A 22,437-nucleotide genomic window follows, 5' to 3' on the forward strand; every position below is an offset into this window, starting at 1 on the left:
ATATATAATTAAATTAAAGTAAATTAAATTAAATCTCATTATTAAATTAAAATTGAATAAAGTGGTTTAACTTTAGTCGAAGAAAATGAATTTTCAATTCAAAAATATCAATTTCCAATCAGAAATGGAATGGTTACATTTACATGTAAATTCTTAACTGTCATTAACAAATTTAATTTTACACACCAAAAAACATGAATTTAATTTTTAACTTAAGCGATGAATCTTTTAACATAAAAAATGATTTATAAAAACAAACAAAAAACGAATTTTCAACCAGAGATAAATTTTCCACTAAAATGAAGTCTTCAACAAAAAATTATTTCTTAACAAAGTGGTTCAACCTTCAACCAAGTAGATCAATTTTCAATAACAAGAGATAACTTTGTAATAATGTAGAAGTAGATATTTCAACCAAAAAAGATTTTAATTTTGAATCAAATGCAGTTTAATTCAACTAAAAAGACAAATTATCAATAAAATAGTTGAATCCTCAATCAAGGGAGATTAATTTTCAGCAAAAGAGTTGGATTTTTATCGAAAAAGATTAAAGTTCTACTAAAACGGATGATCTTTAAACGATAAAACACAAACTTAAAAAAATTAATTTTCAACAACAAAATATACATTTTCAACAACAAAATAATTTTCCAACAAAATAGTTGAACTTTCAATCCAAAAAGACGAATTTTCAACCAAAAAGGATAATTTTTCAAGAAACTTCCAAAATTTTCAATTAAATAATAAAATTGTAACTAAAACATATAATCGTCAAGAGGAAGCAGCTGCAAAAAAAATAAATAAAAATACGAGGTAAATAAATGAGTATGTATCAAAAATATTATATTAGGAATGCTTTTAAACTTTATTCTCAAAATTCCCTAATTTTTCCCTGACCATTCATATTCCATAACTTTTGCAAACAAAATTTTTAAAATCCCTGACCAATTCTAAAAGAGATTTTGTTTTGAAAAGACGCTCTTTTTGAAGAGCTCTTAAATTTTTTGACATGCAGCCACAGCTGAGAGCTAAGTACTCTCAAGTCTCAAGGCTTCAGGAATAGCAATTAGCGTACCTTTGTGATGTCAGAAGCCCTCATATCAACTGGAGAGTGCCAGCTTAGAAAGAATCCGAATCTTTTCAATTCAGATTAGGGGTCATCCATAAATTACATTAACAAACTTTTTAAATCTTGCCCCACCCAAAATAACAATTCGTAAGAAAATTGTTTGGACTCTCCCTCAAACCCTATAATAAGTCATTTTTCTTAAAAAAATTAAAACATCTTATTCAAGACAATTGGGTACTTACTACCCGAGACACCTAAATTACCATATAATTACAAGCCATTAACATGAAAAGAAACGAAATTGAAATAATATGGGACATACAACAAAGAAACTACACTCTCTTCGAAAATTTGAACGCAAAAAAGCTGTTTCATCTAGTATAAAAATATCCTTGAAAAAAACTTAATTTAACAACATTTGTTTTAGTTACGGGTACATACATGTAATTATTTAATAGAATTGCGAAAGATATTCTTATACTGAATCGTAACTAAGTTTGAAAGAAAACTGCAGGCGAACTTAAAAAAGGTATTTAAGATTAAAATGGTTTATTTAACAAATAGTTATTTAAAGTTTTATATTTTTGCTTTCTCGTTAGGTAAAAGTTATCATTGCTAATCGTGTAGGGATTATTTTATTCCTTGAAGGATTCTTTACCAATCTCTTTGGTACGTTTTTATTTTAAAAAATTATTTATGAATCACACAATTGTTATTTTTATAAAAATTTTTCAAAAATAAAATTTTTATACTAAAACTTACCAAAGAGATTTGGAGAGATTTCTACAAGGAATGAAACGAGCCTTTAAATTACCTAAAGAGAAAGCAAGAACATAAAACTCTGAATAACTATTGTTCAATAAACAATTTGATACTGAAATATTTTTTCTGAAGTTCTTCTTCAGATATCTTACAAAATGATGAAAAAATTGAAATTTTAGGCAAAAGTGACCAACTTTCAAGCAAAAAATTTGATTTCTACTAAAGCGATGAGTTTTCAAGAAAAAATTTGAGTTTGCAACATACAAAATCAAATATTCTAAAAAACAATTGATTTTTAAGAGGAACAAATTAATTTTCAACAAACAACTTAATTTTCAACCAAGAATGATAAATTTTCAATCAAATACATCATCGAAATTTCAAGCAACAGAAATGAATGTTTAAAAAAGTAGTTGAATTTTTAGCCAAATAAATCTTTCAGCCTACAAAGATGAAATTTTCAACAGAATAGTCGAATTTTGAACCAAAAAGATAAAGTTTCGAAAACAATTATTTTTCAACCAAATGGTCGAATTTTTAAACAAAAAAGATTCAAGTTAAACCAAAATTAGTTGCATTTTCAATTAAACGATTAAATTTTTAAGAACATAGTTGAATTTTGACGCCAAAAAGACCAATTTTACAGAATAAGGTTTAATTTTTAACAAAGAAGTTCATTTTTAACCAAAAAAGATGTATTTTCTATACAAAAAGACGAATATCCAACAAAATAGTCGAATTTTCGATAAAAACGATGATTTTTTTGAACAACGTAGTTAAATTTTCAACAAAATAACTCAATTTTAACCAAACAATACAATTTTTAAACAAGAGAGATGCATTCTTAATTAAAACCATAATAGTAGAATTTTCAAAAACAATTAACATTCAATCAAATAGTATAAAGTTTTGAACCAAAAGAAATGACTTCTGAACAAAAAATAAAATAGTAACTTTTTAACCATACAGAATTAAGTAAAGGGTGGCAGTACATATAACTAGACAACTAACATTCTTTCGAAAATACAGTAATCAAACAAGTTAATTTAAATTTTAGATTAAATTGTCAGAGTATTGTTTTAGTGTCGAAAATATTTGCTTTGTTTCCTTCATGATGTTTTTTGAAATTATTATCGTTTATTAAAAACAAATCTTGTTTTATACTCCATTCACCGTGACTAATCGCCTATAAAAATGTGATACCGTTAAACTAAATTTTTATTTTTTCGGGACAAAATAATTTGTTTCTATCAAACATTTTTTTATTTAGCCTCCCCATATCTCGGGAACAAGTTTTTATTTTTGTGTGAAATTCGAGTTTCAATGGCTATACCAAAAACAAATTTTCAAAACCTGTAAAATTATAATCTTAAAATTCTTGGACGATTTACTCGGAATTGGTCCACTTTTTTAAATAAAAACTTTTTTACCCTCGTTCAGGAACTTAATATCTCGGGATTAACTTTTTATATTTTATTTAAACTGAAGATTACATTTTTATCGCAATCCGCATTCTAGCCTGTCCCAATCGGGGGTCAGTGTCACATTGAGATTGTCCGCTGACACACGTAATTCCTTGAAGATTGATAACTGTTTCTGATCAAATTTTTTTCGGCTTAAATCAGCAATACGTCATCTCGGAAGTGAACTTCTTTCTTATAATTAAATGACGATTTCGCTTTTATAGAATGTTTTTTAGCCTTCCTGAAAAATTCCGATTTTGTTCCTTATTTAGTTATGTACTGCCTACCTTTAATTTTCAGCCTAAAATTGTTGGATTTTCTTGTTAGGTTCTATTAATTCAGTTTGAATTTTAGCGAAGAAACAAAAAAGGGGAAAGTTTCTTGAAAACAGGGAAAAAAGGAACTTAAAAAATTTAATTGAATGTAAATCTTTGAAAAATTAATATAGTAAAGGGAAACATATTAACACTGATCGATAATTTAATCATTTATGAGAGCAATTTCACCGTCAACCTTTCCAAATTCAATGGCGGCAATTTAGAGTTGACATACAGAGATAGCAGAAACACGAACTTGGATTCACTCCACTATTTTACGTCGCGCACCGAACTATAACTGGAACTTCCGGCACAAAAAAAAGTTGGATATCACCAAACCAGGAAAACATTTTTTTTTTAATTAGCAAGAAAAAAGACGCAGTGTTATTCGGAAGCCGAACCTAAATTACTGTAATTAGGGAGGCGCTAATAACAAAACGCGTTCATTTAATTATCTTCATTAGAAATTTACCTGAAAATTACATTAATAAAACGACAATTTAATTTGTAACCAGCGGACTAGCCGAGTCATTTTTGCTTCTTGATATCAAAGAAACATGTATGTTGAAAAATCTTTATAAATAATTCATAACATTTTTTCAAAATTTATTATCGAGTCTGCTGCTAAAGAAAATTTATCAAGAGTATATAATATAGCACTTGTATAATTTTTAACCCGATTTTAATCGAAGACTTGATTCCAGAAATTTAATTTATTTAAAACTTCTTAAATTGTATTAAATATTTAATTATAAGTCAGACTGAAATTTAATTTGACCAGTTCCGTTAATTCTGTCCTAAGAGCGCGTGTTGTTTTTTGATTTGAAGGAAAAAATAATTTGTAATACAAAAAACATTTCAAATAACTATTTCTTTGTTATTTTACTGGACTTTACAAAATATTTTAAAAAATTCGAGCCAGTTCAGCAAATATTAGAAGTTTTAGAACTTTAGAAAATGCAGAAAATTAGCTTAAAATCTTTTAGTCTTTGGATTATATTTCGACAATTTTTGAAGTATTTTGTAAGGGTTTGAAATCTTTTTCAACGTTCCCTTACAATTAAATTTTTAATAAAAAATCATTTAAAATTTTCCCAGAAATTTTAAGAACATTCCTTTATTCTTGAAAACGTTCACAATTCTTAAAAAGCTTCGAACATTTTTTGTTGAAAAAAAACATTTTGTTTTCAATTTTGTACATCAATTCTTCAAATTCCTTTTTCGAAATGTTAGGAAATGATTTGAAACATTTAAATCTTTTTAGATTTTTGCTTGAAAATTATTTTCTAAAATAATGATTCCTTTGAAATTTTCCTAGGAATCTTAAAAAAAGCTTTTACTTCCTTGAAACCTTCCAAAAACATTAAAAAGCTTCTACATTTTTTCAAAATATTAAAAGCTTTACATTTTGGTTCACATTTTTTTGAAATTTTTAAGATTTTGAATTATATTTGAAAATCTTCATAACTTCTAAACCTTCTAAATGTCCTTTTAAATAATTAGAATATTTCGGAAATTTTGTTTACAGTTCTGAAAAATTAAATAAATTGCATTAAAGTCTTTCGGATTCTATTTTAACAATTTCCGAAATATTTTAAAATATTTGTGAATATTCCCGTAAAATTAATTTCTTAAAATAAAAAATCATTTCAAACTTTCCCAGAAATCTTAAAGACTTTTTTTTATTCTCTTGAAACCTTTTAAAATAATTAAAAAAAGCTTCGAAACTTTTTTCCTCGAAATCTTCAAAAAGAACATTTTGTTATAAATTTTGTAAAAGTTTTAAAGTCTTAAATTATTTATGAATATTTTAAAAACTTTTAAATGTTTTGAAATTTTTTTCAATTTACTCTTGAAAATTATTTTTCAAAATAGAAGATAATTTGACATTTGCCCAGGAATCTTAAAGAAAGTTTTTTATTTTCTTCAAAGCTTCCAAATTTCTTTAAGATCTTTGGCATTTTTTTAAAATATTCAAAAATTTATATTTTGTTTAAAATATTTGGAAATTTTTTAATATTTTACATTATTTTTGAAGCTTTTTGAAACTTCTATATTCTGTGTTTCCTAATTTTCTTAATTCTGCAAAATTAAAAATTGCATACAAATCTTCTGATACACTTTTTTGACCACTTCGGAAATCATTTTAAAAAATTTTAATCTTTTTTATTATTTTTTTAAAATGAACATCTTAAAATAAAAATCAGTTTAAACTTTCCCAGGAATCTGAAGAAACATTTTTTGTTATCATCCAACTTTGCAACGTCCTTGAGAAGCTTTAAATTTTATATCAAAACCTTCAAAATTCTACTTTTATGTTAAAATTTTTTTTTTAAATATTTTAAAAGTTTTTATTATTTTTCAAATGCCTTCAAAATTTTTATATATCTTTTAAAGTGATACACATTTATCCAAAGTATGTTTAAAAAGTCTTCAAAGTAAAAAAAAAAGCATTAAAATCTTCCTGATATTTATTCGACAATTTTCGCATAAAAAATTCTAAACTTCTGTTGAAATAATAAAAAATTTGCATAGCATTGATCTTTTAAAATAAAACCTAAATCCTTAAGAATTTTCCCAGAAATCTCATTGCCGGTATCAGCAATTGTTTTGTCAACGATAAATTAAGATATTCCAAGTTTTTGTCCTAAATATCATTGTTCTCATTTCTTTGAAAGTATGTAAAAGTTTACAAATTGTGTGGCAGCAAAATGTTAATAACACAATTATTTCCTAATAATGAAAAAGCATGTACAATTAAAAATTTTAGTTTATCAATTATGTTCGAAAAAATTAAGAAATCATTTTTTTTTTCTTGAAATAAAATTACTTATTTGGAAATTTTTATTTACAAAATTCTATAATTCTCTACTCCTTATTAATAGATAAGAAACTGAAAACAACCTCTACAAGTTTTTCAACAACCATGTATGCAAGATCTCGTGAGTAAAACATTTGAAGAAAAAAAATATATTCTTCAAAATAATATTTTCTAGTGTCATTAGATTTCACTTAGTGGATATTGAAAAGCAGAGCAGATAATAATACTCAACGTCGAGACTTTCATGTTCCCTTTGAATAGTAATTTCCATCTGAATAGAATTATTTACAACAGCACTTTTAATTGTATTATAAGATCAGATAAGACACGACCCATTTCAATCGATAAATCATAAAGTAACTACGCACTTGTCGGATTTCTGCTCTGCTGTATAACATATTCATTTTTCATTTCTATTTTTCTAAAAAGATAGTTTAATAGAAAAATAATTTTTATAAAAACAATTCTATGATAATTCCGAAAATGAAACAAGTATAATAACATGAAATTCATAATTGAACTATAAATAACTAACAAAATCGGGATTTTTTAGGAGAGCGAATAAACATTCTGTAAAATATAAATAACCATTTAAAGAAAATACAAAATCCCACTTCCAAGATAACTTGTAGTTAGTGAGAGCTAAACAAATTATCCATTTTTGAGAAAATAGATGTGTCAGTATTTATAATCTTAAAGTGACGCTGGCCACAATTTGTGACAGGCTTGGCTGTGGATTGCGATAAAAAAAAAGTGATGTAATTTTTCACAAAAAAACAAAATTTTCTCCCGAGATATGGAGAAGTTAAATAAGAATAAGAAATTTTGGATGCAAATAAGTTATTTTTTCCGAGAAAAACGAAACTTGGTGTGACGCCATCGAAGTGAGATAGAGGATTATTCGGTGAAAGGCGGCCACTCAAATTTCAGAAAAAAAATGTGCAGGTTATTTTAAAACTAAACTGTCGGGGTTACCAGGTCTCTTTACTCGGCGATTTCGTGGTTTCCCGGACTACTGCGCTGGCCATAAAATTAAATTGTCGAAAGTTTAAAAAACACAGGAATTTAGCAATAAAAATTGTGCTCCTTAGATTTTTTAAAAGAATAGAAAAGATTAAATTAAAATTGATAAATTGTGTTCTAAAAGTATGTTGGCAATGCGTACTACTGCGCATTTTGTGCTTGCAGAGAAATTCCTTTGCACCGTCTCATGGGTTTTGTTATCGTCGTTTTAATTTAAGCCGATCTATATAAGAAGCTCTGGGTTTAAAATAGGCATGTCGACTATTCATTAGATGACACCTCGTGGCTAAATAGAGATGAAAGTATCCCTCTCACTATCAGTCATATAATTAGGCTACCCCGTTTAATTCAATTTCTCGGTGATTACACCTGCACCAATCTTGATTTATTACTCTTCCCAACCTTAAGTAAAAATAAATAAAATCGAATAAGTAACTATCACAGGGGGACTGAAAAACTTCACTTTCAAAATTCCCTCACTTTACCTGGCAATTAATATTCAAAGACATTTTTAACATAGAATATTTTATAAACGGAATAAAACAATTTCGAATTAAAATTAAAACATTCAAATTGATTTATTTTAACTAAAAACTATGTATTTTCTACCAGAAAAGATGAATTTTTAATATAAAAAGGTCCAATTTTCAACAAAATAAACAACAAGAAGGTTAATTTTCAACAAGAGATGAATTTTCAACTAAAATGATCGATCTGTTACCAAAAACCAAATTTTCAGGAAAGATACACTTTTCACACTTTCATAGAATAGAGAATATTTTAATTTATCATTAACAAAACAATAGCTGATATCGACATTAAGAATTTCGCAACAAATTTTTAATGCTTTAGGTTTTATTTTCAAAGATTAATTTTAAATTATGGAGATTCCAAAATATATTTAAAACGCTTCTGGGAGATTTGAAGATAATTTATTTCATTGCGCTGGATCTAAAAAAAATTCTATAAAAACTTTGAATTATTTCAAAAGAAGTTGAGAAGTTCTTCATGCAAAAAATGTCGAATAAAAATATGGAATATTTTCTATTTTTAATATTTATTATATAAATTTGAATAATTAAAAAACTGTTTTTAACTTTTGGAGACATTTCAAACATAATTTAAAATGTTCAAAGATTAAAAAATAAATTTAAACAAAATGTAGAATTTTGAAGATTTTGAAATAAAAATTGAAGCTTTTCAAGGATTTTGCCAGGTTAGAAGATATTAACCAATTTTTCTTCAGATTCTTGAGAAACATAAAAATGATTTTTTTATTTCAAAACATATATTTTAAGAGAATATTGAAAACGATTTTTAAATATTTCAAAAGATTTAAAAAAAAATAATCTGGAATATTTTTATGCAATTTTTTCAATATGCAGAATTTAAAAAAAATATATAAAATATTCTAATAATTTTGAAAATTAAAAAAAAATAATGTTTCGAAACTCTAAGAATTTTGGAATACTTCAAGAGAATCAAAAAAAGTTTTCAAGATTTTTGGGCAACCTTATTAAAAATTTTAAAGATTTCATAACATTTTGAACAAAATGATAAGTTTTTAATGTTTTGAAGACAAAATTTCAAAGATCTTAAATAATTTTTTAAGGTTCCAAGAAAATAACAAACTTTTTTTTTAATTGTTTAAAATTCATATTTTCGATTCGAAAAATCAACTGGTTTGTATAGAATATTGGTCTTTTTAGCTTGAAAATTCAATACTGATAGAAAATTCAACTGTTTAGACCAAAATTTTTTTATGATAGATAATTCTTTTTTTAATTTAAAATAAAATTTTGCAATGTTTGATAAAAATTATTGATCCCTTTATGTTTAAAAATTCACCTATTTATTTGGAAATGTATGTAATTTATCGAAAATTTGTATTCTTCAGTAGAAATTAATCTGTTTTGCAGAAAGCTTAACTGTTTGTTTTGGAAATACAACTTTTTGAATTAAATCATTTTTTCTTCATTGGCTGAAAAATTTGTTGTTGAAAGTTCATCTTTTTTGGTAGAAATTTAATCTTTTTGGTTTAAAAATGCAACTGTCTAGTTTAAATGAATCTGTTTTAATTAAGAATTCAACTATTTTCTTGGAAATTCGTCTTTTTGTTTGATGCCGAATTTGAATGTTATAGACATGGATTCTTTCCAATTATAATGTAGATAAATATAAATTTCAGTGTCTTTCTAATGTTTGTATGTAGTAGCAATAAAAATTGAAAATTCTATTTAAAAGTACATACATAGTAATAATAATAATAATAATAATAATAATAATAATAATAATAATAATAATAACTATTATTAATCTGACTCGCATAAAACCCAATGTGTGAAGAGAAACTTCAATGAATATATAATTCTTAAAAATATAATTGCTGTTGTAAAATACATTTATTTTTTAATAATAAACAACAAAATTGAGCAGAATTTTTAAACACAAAAAAATTACAATCGATCCTGCCAGGATTCGAACCTGGAATCTTCTGATCCGTAGTCAGACGCGTTATCCGTTGCGCCACAGGACCCGTTGAAATGTTTGGGGAAAATTACCCTTCTGAAATAAGGGATTTCGATCCACCCTGTTTTTAAGGGCTACGTGAATTAAGTTTGCTAAAATTACACTTTAATTCGAAAATCACTTCTTAAATTTGCAAAAAAAAAATATTTTGGTAATTCTTGAAAAGTTAAAAAAAATGGTTTAAACTTGAAAGATTTTAATTCAATAAAGGAAACAAATTTTTGACCAACAAAGATTTTCTACCAAAAGAGATGAATTTTTAACCCAAAAGGACAAACTTCCAACAAAAAATTTAACTTATCCAAGCAGTTGCATTAAGAACCAACTAGTTGATCTTGAAATAAAAAAAGATTAATTTTCAACAAAACAATTCCACTTTTAAACAAATAGTTAAATTTTCAATCCAAAAATACGATTTTTTTCGAAGTCAGATTAATTTTGAACCCAGAACGATGAATTTCCTACCATAAAAGACACATTTTCTATCCAAAAGGCTGCATTTTTAACCAAACAGTTGAATTTTACAACCCAAAAAGATGACTTCATCGAAATAGTGTATTTTTCATCCCGCGAAGATGTACTTTCAACCAAATGATCGAAGTTTCAAACAAAAGTGCTTAAATTTCAATTGAAAACAGTTAAATTTTCAAACCTAAAAGATGAATTATTTCCAAGACACTTGAATATTCCATAAAAAAGTTAATTTACAACCAAGAAAGATCAATTTTAAACACACACAAAAAAATGAATTCTTAACAAAAAATTAAATTTTCAACCAAAGAAGATGATTTTTCAACCAAATAGTTCAATTTTGGACAAAATAAAAAAATTATTTTCTACAAAACAGTTAAAATTTCATTTTCAACCCGAAGACATGAATTTTCAACCAACAATTTTATTCTCTAACAAATACTTAGATTTTCATGAAAATAGAAGTTTTAACCAAAAATTTGAATTAAGAAAAATGAATTATCAACCAAATACTTGAATTTAACGGAAAAAACGAATTTTCAACCTAAAAATACTAATTTTGCACGACAAGAAAGGACTGTTTAACATAATTTTTGAATTTTCAACTAGAAAAGGACAATTTTCAATTTAATGTGCATATTAATTTTCATTAAAGAAATGGAATATTTACACTTGTAGTTTAAAAAAAATCTTTTTCCACCAAAAAAGGCATTTAAAAAAAAATGTTTACATTTTTAACTAATGAGATGAATTTTTATCTAAAATGAGGAATCTTAAAAAAAAAAATGAATTTTCAACAAAAGCGTTTAAAATTCATTCAAAAGATGATTTTTGAAAGAAGAAGTTAAATTTTTAACCAAACAGATGATTTCAACCAAAAAGAAGGAATTTTCAACACAAAAGAATTTCTTTTTAACATAATTTTTTTATTTTCAACCAGAATAAATATGACCTTTGAACAAAATACTTGCATTTACACAAAAAGAATGAAATTATCAATCAAATAATAGATTAGGAAACGTACAAAACGTTATCTAAGAATGACGAATGAATTTCAAATTTGATGACTTTCGAAAAAAATGTATAAAAGCAGGAAGATGAGCAATATTATTTTGAACGAACATGTGATAATGCGGTTGGACAGGAGAAAATAAAATCTGAAATGATTGATGACTCCAAAGTAAGTTACTCACTTTGCTATTACGTCAGTTCGCGAGTCAAGTTTTTACTGGTTTTACCAGTCGCAACACAGATTGTTCGTACAAAGTTTTTTCACAGGTCACCTTGTCGAGCAAATTTACTTTGACGCATCAAGAAATTTCGCGCTCGGATATTTATTCTTTGCATTGGAAATGCTTGAATGAAACTATCATCATGTATAATATGCTTTTTTAAAACAATAAAATAATAATATTTAATTAAATACAGTATAGTAAGTTTCTCAAATCTTTGTAGGCTTTGAGGTACACATCTTCATCGTAACACTCGCACTGCGCACTCGCTTTTTGACGAAAATTTGTAAATGTATATTTTCTCAACCACCTTAAAATAAATAAAACACAACAATACTTTTTCAGACATTTTTCTCTATCTCGCTTTGTTATGCTAAGAATGGGATTTTGGTTTTCATATTATTTTTGATGAATAAAGCAAAATATCCTAAAAGTCTTCTTTTAGATTTTAACGAATCTCACATCTTTTGGCGTATAATTAGAATTTTCGATTTTCTGCATATTACTTACGATAAAAAAAATTACGAGTTCTATTGGAAAATAGTTTCGAAATTTTGTAGGATTTTTCAAAAGCTTTGAAGACTTTTTTCCATATTTTGCGTCGTTTCGTTCAAAATTTGAATGTTGTGGTGTACAGTTTCGGGCAATTCTAATACTTTCTCAATCATAAATAATGAGAATGCAATAAATTATTACAAATTTGTACCTGTTTTTTTTTTGGTGAATAACTTTTCTATTAATTTGTTTTCGTACGTTTTGCCGTTGTCCCAAAAATTTGTCATGTTTATTTTGAATTTCATTTTTATGATTAAAACCAAAACTACGTGTCCTATCAAAAAGTGATTCATAAGAAATTTGTAGCTCTTTTGCGAAAAAATAATTTTTGTGCATATATTGTGTGTTTTTCCACAACATTTTTATTTATTTTTCATTTTCAATATTACCAAATTCAAGAATAAAATAAAAAGTACGCGTTCTACCAAGACGTGATTATTAACGAATTTGTAGATCTTTTTTTTGAGCAATCAAAATTTGAATTATATATTTTCGAAGAAAATCCACAAATTTGTTATGATGATCATGTAGGGCTTTCAAAAAACAATGTTTTCCTTCTCTTCACATTTTTTCCATATCGCGCGTTATTTGGCTTAAATTTATGATTTTCTAATATTTTCTCAATCATAATGGTTGAGAATATAAAAAATTGTCGAATCAGAAAAAGTCAGACACTTTATAACAATTGTAAAAAATAAAAGACTTTTCACAAAAATTCTTTCGAAATTAATAACATAAAAGAATTACTTATTAAATTCAAATTTTCTATAAATTGAATTCCAGCATGTTTTTAAACTCGGAAGTAGAAAATTGTGTCAAAAAGTTTCAAACCTGATAGTTACCGACATGTCCCCTACAAAAAGTAAGCTCTTTAGAACGCCATTAAATTTAATTAGATCGTTGATTGAAGGGAATAAAGAAGATGAGAAAAACACGTGTTTAGACTGAATTACTGAATAATTCAAAATATAATTTTAATTGCCGCATTCCCTTTATTTTCTGGAGGTGTGTGTTTGATTGAATGATGAAAGAAACTTGAGTCGAGTTTATGTAAAGACTGATTTCTATCGTTACACATAGACATACTTTGTGGCGAGGATTGTGGTATGGCGTGTGAGTAATGAGATTAAGTTTATAATTATAAGACATATATACACACAAAAAGTTGTATATTGCATAATCGTGAACTAGTGACTTCATTCATTATCTTTTAATCAACCTATATGCAGTTTCCTCTTTTTTTCCCTGGTTTCAAAAAATTTTCCATTTTTTCGCTTAAATGAGAATTTAAATAACAGAACCCAATAAAAACATCAAACCATTTCATCTTCAAATTCATCTTTTACGGTTGAAAATAATCCAATTTAATTGTAAAGTTTAATGTCATATTTTTGTTCTAAAATTGATACCTTTGGGTAAAAATTGTAATATTTGCTTAAAAATTTGAATCTTTTTTTGAAAAATAAACTAGTTTGTAAAATATTCCTCTTTTTGGATCGAAAATGTATCTTCTTTGATTGAAAATTCATTTTTTGGTAGAACCGTAATCAATTTGGGTTGAAAATTTAATTATTTTGTTAAAAAGTGATCTTTTCTGATCTAAAATATAACGGTTTTGTTGGACATTCGCCTTTGGGTAAAAAATTTCTCCTTTTGGATAAAAACTTAATCTTTCATGGTTTAAAAATAATGCAATTTAATTGAAAAGTTGACTATCATAATTTTGGGCCATAATTAGTCTTTGTTGGTTAATAATTCCAAATTTTTTGTTAAAAATTTGATACTTTTGTTGAAAAATCACCAACTTTGTTAAATATTCGTCTCTTTGAATGGAAAATTCATCTTATGGTAGAAAAGTCATAAAATTCGGTTGAAAAATTAATTATTTTGTCGAAGGTTTAATTATTTTATAAAAAAATAATATTTTCTGATCGAAAATATAAATGTTTTGTTGTAAATTCGCCATTTGATATAAAATTTATTCTTTTCGATTGAAAATTCATCTTTTATTGTTGAAAATTTAGTTATTTTGTCGAAAGTTTAACTATTTTGTCAAAAAGCCATATTCTCTGGCCGAAAATATAAATAGTTGGAAATTCGTGTTTTTTTTTATAGAAAATTCGTCTTTTGGATTAAAAATCCATCTTTTGGTAGAAAAATCATCTGCTCTGGTTAAAAAATTGCAAAAGTACTGCAAAATTGTTTAACTTTTTCATATGTTTTATATTATTAGTTCCATATTTCTACCGTTTATTTAGAAAGATAAATTTTTAAACCAAATCCAAGAAATAGTTGAATTTTTAACAAAAGAAATTAATTTTCAACCAAGCAGCTGAACGTGCAACCCAATAGTATAACTTTCCGGCTAAGAGACAAATTTTCAACAAAACAGTTGAATTCTCTACCAAGAAAAGATTTTTCAGTCTACTAAAAAAAATACAACCAAGTGTTTGAATTTTCCAGCCAAACAGACGAGTTTTCTACACAAAATATTTAAATTTGCAAAGAGAGATGATGAATTTTCAACCAAAGGAGACCACTTTTTCTAACAAAAGATTTTTCAATCAAGTGACAAACAAAAAAAAATTCAACCAAATTTTGAAATTAAAAAAAAATGTTTTTTCTACAAAAGAATTGAATTTTCAACCAAGGAAGATCGATTTAAAAAGAAAATGGTTATCAGTCACCAAAAATGAATTTTTTTAGAAGGCAGTTGAATATTTAACCGCAAAAGTTAGATTTTAAACCAAAATTTAATTTTTAATCATGAGAAATGAAATTGGAACCAAGATCAACTATTAAACAAAATAGTCAAGTTTTCAGTCGAAATAGTCGAATGTTATAGAAACTCGAAATGATAATTTTTCAAAAAAGAAGTTAATTTTTAACCAAATTAATTAATTTGCAAACCAGGCAGTTGAATGCACAACCAAATAATTTAACTTGCAAGCAAAATAAACGATATTTCAATAAAATAATTAAAATTTTAACAATAGATTAATTTTCTACTAAAAAAAGATGAATTTTTAACCGAAAGTTATTTTTTACCCATAAAGATAAATTTTTAAGAAAAAAGATAAATCCTTAACCAATATAGATTATTTTAACCAAGATGAAGTTTCAACCAAGGAAGATGACTTTTTAAACAAAATAGTTGAGTTTACGAGCTTAAAAAAATTATTTTGTAGAGGAAAGTTGAATTTTCAATGAATAAAGGTAAACCATTAAACAAAATAGTTAAAATTTCAATAAAAAAAAGTGTAATTTTAGACCCAAAATGACGATTTTGTACGAAAAATGTTAATTTTCAATAAAAAAATTAATTTTTAATCAAGGAAGATGAATTATCAACGAAAGTTTACTTTTTTACAAAAAAGATAAATTTTCAATAAAATTGTTGAATCTTCAACCTAAATAGATTGATTTGCAACCAAACAGTTACATTTTTAACCAAAAAGATTAAAGTTTTACGAAATAAATATGAATTTCCAAGATGGAATTAATCCTAAAATGTTGAAAAATCTTTAAAAATTAAAAGAATTGTCAACCAAAAATATAAAACAACATTTTTCAACCAAAATGAATAAAGTTATAACCGAAAATAGTCGAATTATCTGGATTCTATAAATTCAGTACGCTTTTTTAAAATTCACAAAAAATCAGGACATATATTCTATGCTTTTACATTAGAAAATATTTGTAAAATTCTTATCTAAGGATTGTTCAAGTTTTAAAGTCACAAAAATAAAAAAGCCCTCTCGAAATTAATTTTAAACACTTAAACATTTTATAATTATAAATGATTACAATTTTGGGACATCGAAAAATTAAATTATCTAGTCTTTTAACTTCCAAAAAGATGATTTTAAAAAAATTAACTCGAAAATAAAGTAGATTAATTTCTTCAAAACTTCAAATTTCGTAGAAGTGTTAACCGCATTTTTTTTAACCTCAAAAACCCTTATTTTTAAAGTGCCAAAATACAAGCCCAAGTTCTTGTTTGCCGTATTATTAAAAAAAGAAGAAGAATTATTCGCTTCGTCAAAGTGACAGCCAAGCATTGATTTTTCAAACGTCTGCTCTAATCAAATAAAGAATCTCACCTGCCAAAGCTTGCTAAAGCGATTTTCATATGTCAACTTTCGACAATAATTGCCCCGAAAAGAGTGCCTAATTTCCAAAAATTTACATGAGTAGGGAACCACCACAAAAAGATACTCGAGGGGAATCAAGCGATCAAATCTCCAGGTCGTCAGTATATAATTGTTGTTTTTTTACCTTTCGTAAACGAAGTACAATAATTCGAAATAATGAAGGGGGAAAAACGTGGCACTTCACTCACCGAGTGTTGATTCCTGACTTTGTTGTTCTTGTTCACATAATCACATGATACACGAGGTTCACTAGTGCGAAAACAAGTGAGAACTGGTAGGTATGATAGGTACTATACGAACTGTCAGTCTACACGCCATTTTGGTTAGAATTTACACAATGAGAGGTGTTTGGCACTTGAGCGCATGCGCGCGACAGGTGGCTTTCTAGTTTTACTGTTTTTACCTGCAAATCTGTGATTCGGTGATAATGACGGGATCAAAGGTAAATTTTGAAAAAGGATCAATTTTACCATCGATAGATTAATTCATGGCTAACTTCTATATTACCGACGTGTTTATTGGTTATCGACAGTTAGTTATAAAATAGAGGTCACCAGCCGGTAGGTGGCGTTATCTACTTTAGTTCTAATACCGCGAAAGTTCAAATGGGATAAATGAAAAATGGTCTTTTTTGTACAAATTATGTATAATAATCTTCAAATTCATTAATTCAATAAGTTTCTTAATATTGAACCTCACATTTTTGCGCTAACTTATCGCGTCCTTTGGTTTCTTGATTTTCTTTGCTATAAGTTTGAAATCTTAATAAATTATATTTCCACTTTAAATTTGTTTAATTAAATGCAAATTCTTTAGCCCTAATTAGAATATAAAATTCTCATCATGTTAGATCAGGTTTAAATTTTCTTTTTTTTATGTACACAAAATTATAGGAATTTCCAAAAAATAGAATAAGACTGTCATTTACTGTTCACAACTGTAAAATTTGCAATTGAAAATCTGGAAATATGAGTCAAGTTTAATTAAAAAAATTGAACAATCCCATTAAAAACATTGAAAATTGCATTATTTTCTGTTATACACATGAACTATTGAAGAGTCTTTAATTGAAAATATTAAAAATTGAAGATTTTGCAATAACAAATCGTTAAAATTAAAGCGAATTGTTAATTGTAAATCTTCAATATTGTACTACCAGAAAGAAAAAAAAACGTTAAAAATGACATACTTTCAAAGGAAACATTGGCGTAGCCAGGGGAGGGGGGCTTTGAGACTCAAGCCCCCCCGAAACTAAGTATTTTCATTATTCAATTCCCTTTTCCTCCACTCTTTGCCTATACATAAGCCCGAAGCTCGCTCCAAAAAAAAATCGAAGCCCCTCCCCGTAAAGAAATCCTGGCTACACTGCTGAAACGAAAAATATAGAATATTGAATACTTTGGAATTCCATATTTTGCAAAATTCATGAATGCTCCATGACTATTTAAAATGGTAAAATTTTGAATTATTGGAAGTCTAAAATTGAAGAGTTCAATTTTAAATTTCATTTATTGAGAAATTGAGAATTCTAATATGCAGATCGTTAAACTTGAAGAATTAACACATGTAAATCTTGAAAAGTGTAGAACTTTAAGTAGAACCATAAAACCTTAAAATAGAACTTAAATAGTAGAACCTATAAATACATTCATGATTCAAATCTGCACTTTAGTTTAAATATTTCACTTACATTTCTAACTCGGTTTTTCATTTAATATCAAATTGTTTATTATATGGGACTTATATATTATTCTAAACAAATTCTATAATTATGCGGCTACTGCAAATTGACCATTTGGAACCTTGAAACCAGCTTGGCCCATTAGCTCAGTTGGTTAGAGCGTCGTGCTAATAACGCGAAGGTCGCGGGTTCGATCCCCTCATGGGCCAATTTTTTTTCTGTGTAAACAATATCAAATCTAAATAATTAACAATTCATAATATTATTCATTGTCAATAAAGAATATTATTTAAAAAATAAATAAAATTCACTTTAGCATTTCTTCAATATTATATAGAAAGAAATGATTTTTTTCCCGTAAAAATTGAAAGTTAAGGAATAACCTGATCTGATTAAAAAAATATACGTATATGGATTCTATAACCTATATAATACATCTAACTTTATTTACTAATTTAGTTTTGTTTTAACCGTTTCAATTACGTGATTACTTCTGACGGAAAAAATAAGGTAATTTAGTAAGTTTAAACAAATTTTTAAAGATTTAAAAATAATTAAAAACTGGTTTGAAGATTTTAAAAGTTGTTTGAAAAAAACATAAGCCTTTTAAGATTTCAAAAAAAGAAGCTTTTTAAGAAATTTCAAGTTTTCATAAGAACAAACAAAATTTGTTAAAATTCCTGGAAAATTTAAAAATGATTTCTTATTTTGAACAATTATTTTGACTATAAGATTTAAAAAGATTTCAAAATATTTGAAATAATTTTCTAAAATTTCTAAAAAGAGTGAAGAAGAATTTAAAGCAACACTTTTTTTCAAGGTAAAAACATTTTTTTTAAATCGAGTAAGTCTAATAGTTTTTAAAAATTTTTAAAAAAGTCCATATCTTTAGAAATCTACATGATTTTTAAAGATTACGAAAGAAAAGAGCATTTTTAGAATTTTTAAGAAATTATGTTAAGTCGATATTTAAAAAGATTTAAAAACCTTTGGGAAGATTATAGAAATAATCCGGAAGATTTGAGGCAATTTTTTCAAATATACAAGATTTTTATTAAAATGGAGAAAAAAGTCAAATCATTTAGAATCCATTTAGAAGGGTTAGAAGTTTTGAAAAGATATACAAATAATTTAAAATTCGAAAAGATTTCAAAAAATGTAAAACCAAATGTAGATTTCTGAATATTTTGAAAGAAATGATAAGCTTTTCAAGAATTTTAATAGTTTCAAAGATTTTATTTATTTTGAAAAGATTCAAACAAAAGTTTCAACGGAAAAGAATTTAAAAAAGTAACAAAAAATGTACATTTCTGACGATTGTAATGGAAAGAAAACTTTTAAGAATTTTGAAATATTTCAAGAAAAAGAACATTTTTTCTTAAAATTCAGAGGAGAATTTCAAATAATTTTTCATTTAAAAAAATGAACTTTAAGAGAATATTTTTAAAAAATTTCAAAACACTTCAGAAAGATTCTAAAATTTTCAAAATTTAATCCAGAAGATTAAAAAAAAATTATGTAATTATGAAGAATTTTTTTCATTATTAAGAAAAAAATATAATCATTTTAAAAGATATTTAGAGCATTCCGAAGTTTTGAAAAGATTATGAAACAATTTAAACTGATTTTGAAAAATGTAACACAAACTGTAGATATTTACAAATATTGAAAAAATGTTATTTAGATTCCTGGGAAAATGTTAAATGATTTTTTTATTTTGAAAAATTAATTTTTGAAGAAAATTTAAAAATATTTCAAATTAGCCCTGGGCTATGTTAACGGCCTATAACTGTGGGCTATGATTTCATCAAATAAAAAATAAAAATAAATATTTCTAAACATGTCTAAAAAAATCCGGAATATTTCAAGCCATTTTTTTAATTTTAAGAAAAATTTGAATCAATAAAAAATTTACTTAGAACTTTTAGAAGTTTTGAAAATATTTTAAATTAATTTAAAATTTTAAAAAGATTCCAAAAAAACTGTAAAAAACTTTAGATTTTTAAAAGTTTGGAAAAAATGTTAAGATTCCTGGGTTTATCTGATTCAAAAACACCATTGTTTAACTCAAACAAGTTTTATTTGCATCAAACAAATCCTAGCTTTGATATAGGGTCAAACAAATGTTTGTTTGATTGAAACGAACATTTTAAGTGAATTTTTTTAATTGTAAAAGATTTTTCAAAATTTTAAGAAAAATTCGAGTCACTTAAATCGCAATTTTCATTTTTTATTGGAAATGAATTTTCACCCCACAAATATTGAAAACATTCAATCAGAAATCTCTTTATTGTCAAATTCTGCACTTTCAAAAAGTTTTAGCTTCAAATATTTGAATATTTAATATGAGCATTACAAATTAAGAATATTTTATTTTAAAATGGTTAAAATCTTAATGTTAACACAAATTTTAATAACTATTGAAGAAAACGATCTCTGTTGTAGAGGGTCATGAACCTTATATTGATTCAACTATTAGCAGCTTGTCATACGGTCATTCACTAGGAGAACTTGATGCCGACCACCCTTGAGAAACTATACCAAGTTCTTGAAAATAAATAATCTTCAATATAATCTTCAAATAAAATAATTCTGATAAAAGAATAATTTTTTTAATAGGGTCTGCAATATTTTTTTATTAGATAAATGTTTATAATCATTATATTATTATCATTTAAATTATTCTTACTTAAAAATTAATTAAAATCTGCTACTTCATTAAAAATTTGTATATAATAAATAGTTTCAAATGTAAATCATTTCTGAATAAAAATAAAGTACCTACATTTTCCAGTTTTAAATTATTATTTTCTTCAAAAGAAAAATAAGATACGTCATTATAAGCCTTACATTAATAATAAATTACTACTTCATTGATCGTATTTCCAATACGAGTTGAATAAGAGATAGCGAAAATAGATTTGCAGTGCCAAGTCCTACAGTATGATGTAACTGAACTCTCGTCTTTAAGTCTCCGATATTTTCTATTAATACCCATTCAAAAACAAAAACAAAAAAATATAATTATTGTATATTACGGATCTCCAATAATATTTTATTCTTTAAATAATTGGAAAACGATTTGGCTAAATCAACCAAATTTTCTTTGGCTCAACCAAAAAATATGATTATCGTATCGACAATAAGGTATATAGTTGGATTTAGTTTTTGGTTGATACAACCAAACAATTTTGTTGGGTCAATTAAATATTTTTTCGAATTAACCCAAAGTTTGCCAAGCAATTCTAAAAGATATCTACATTTTTTAATAATGTAATTGAATTAGGGAAATAACAGACATTTTGAGAATGTATTAAAGGGGGGAAATTAAATTTGGCGAGATTATTATTATAAAAAAATAATATATGAATAATATAATAATATTATATAATATTAAATAATTATATAATAATAAAATTTAGATTTCTTTCAGTATTATTTGGAAAACTTTGATTTCACAAAGTTATAATTGGGAGGATAGGGTGCACAATAAAAATTAGAGAGGGAGTAGCTACTTATTGGCTGATGGATTCGCGTGAGCGCGCCAATCGACTTAATGAAGATATCTCAAAGTGAAACCGAAACTCTAATTGGTGGAAATCATGTTGCAAGCGATCTGGTTTCTAGAATTTTTTTGTAATGCATGGTTATAGAACAGAACAGTCTACAGATCTTTCTTTTTTGTCAAATTTTGGTTAAAAATACAGCCTTAAGTTTTCTTTTATTTTCAAAACAAATTTTGACGCATTTCTCTAGGTCGTTCTAAGTCATAAAATAATTTTTCTGAGTTCTCGATTTTTGGAAAATATCAATTAAACGCTAAAAAGTTTTTTTATTCCTATAAAGCATTTCTTAATTATCACGAAAGAAGCCTTACATTTTATGAAACAACACATTTGTTTCAAAGATATTATCGAACTTAGGATACGAACATGTGTAATTTAATTACTATTAATAATTTATTTGAAATTCTCCCTGAAAATTTTGTTTTCTGGGAATATAATATACACAGGATTACTTCTACAATATAAAAAAGAATATTGTCTGTGTTGAGCAAGTTAAAAATAATGACATCGACTGAAAGAACGAAAATTTTGAATTTCGAAATAAACAAAAAATACTCATTTTTATAATCAAAGGTTCCTGTAGTATTTTAAAATGTATTTTATTACCTAAAATGACTAAAAGTGACTAATGTGCATTAATAATGTTGAATTGAATTTAGAACAATTCAAAAGAATTCGATGAAATTGATAAGAATTCCAGGTGAATTTAAACGAATGCAGAACGAGTTCATGCAAATTCAGTGTGAATAGAAAATAATTATAATAGAATTTAGAAAATTCGAGTATTATTTAAA

The 22,437-nt window shown here is 25.7% G+C and overlaps 1 protein-coding gene and 2 non-coding genes across 3 annotated transcripts in view; 1 reads left to right on the plus strand and 2 right to left on the minus strand.

Annotated features, from left to right (window-relative positions):
- Positions 1 to 16,686, minus strand: part of LOC117168317 — a 55,136-nt gene extending 38,450 nt beyond the window's left edge. Inside the window, exon 1 of the mRNA XM_033353889.1 lies at positions 16,585 to 16,686. The gene's annotated coding sequence lies outside the window, so the exon portion shown is untranslated. The remainder of the gene's footprint in view (positions 1 to 16,584) is intronic.
- Trnar-acg lies at positions 9,919 to 9,991 on the minus strand. Its single transcript has one exon. It is a non-coding gene; the product is annotated as a tRNA-Arg (tRNA).
- Positions 16,687 to 18,212: 1,526 nt separating the features above from the next.
- Positions 18,213 to 18,286, plus strand: Trnai-aau. Its single transcript has one exon. It is a non-coding gene; the product is annotated as a tRNA-Ile (tRNA).
- Positions 18,287 to 22,437: the final 4,151 nt, after the last annotated feature.

The sequence above is a fragment of the Belonocnema kinseyi genome, chromosome 2 (genome assembly GCF_010883055.1).
Source record: "Belonocnema kinseyi isolate 2016_QV_RU_SX_M_011 chromosome 2, B_treatae_v1, whole genome shotgun sequence".
Lineage (NCBI taxonomy): Eukaryota > Metazoa > Arthropoda > Insecta > Hymenoptera > Cynipidae > Belonocnema > Belonocnema kinseyi.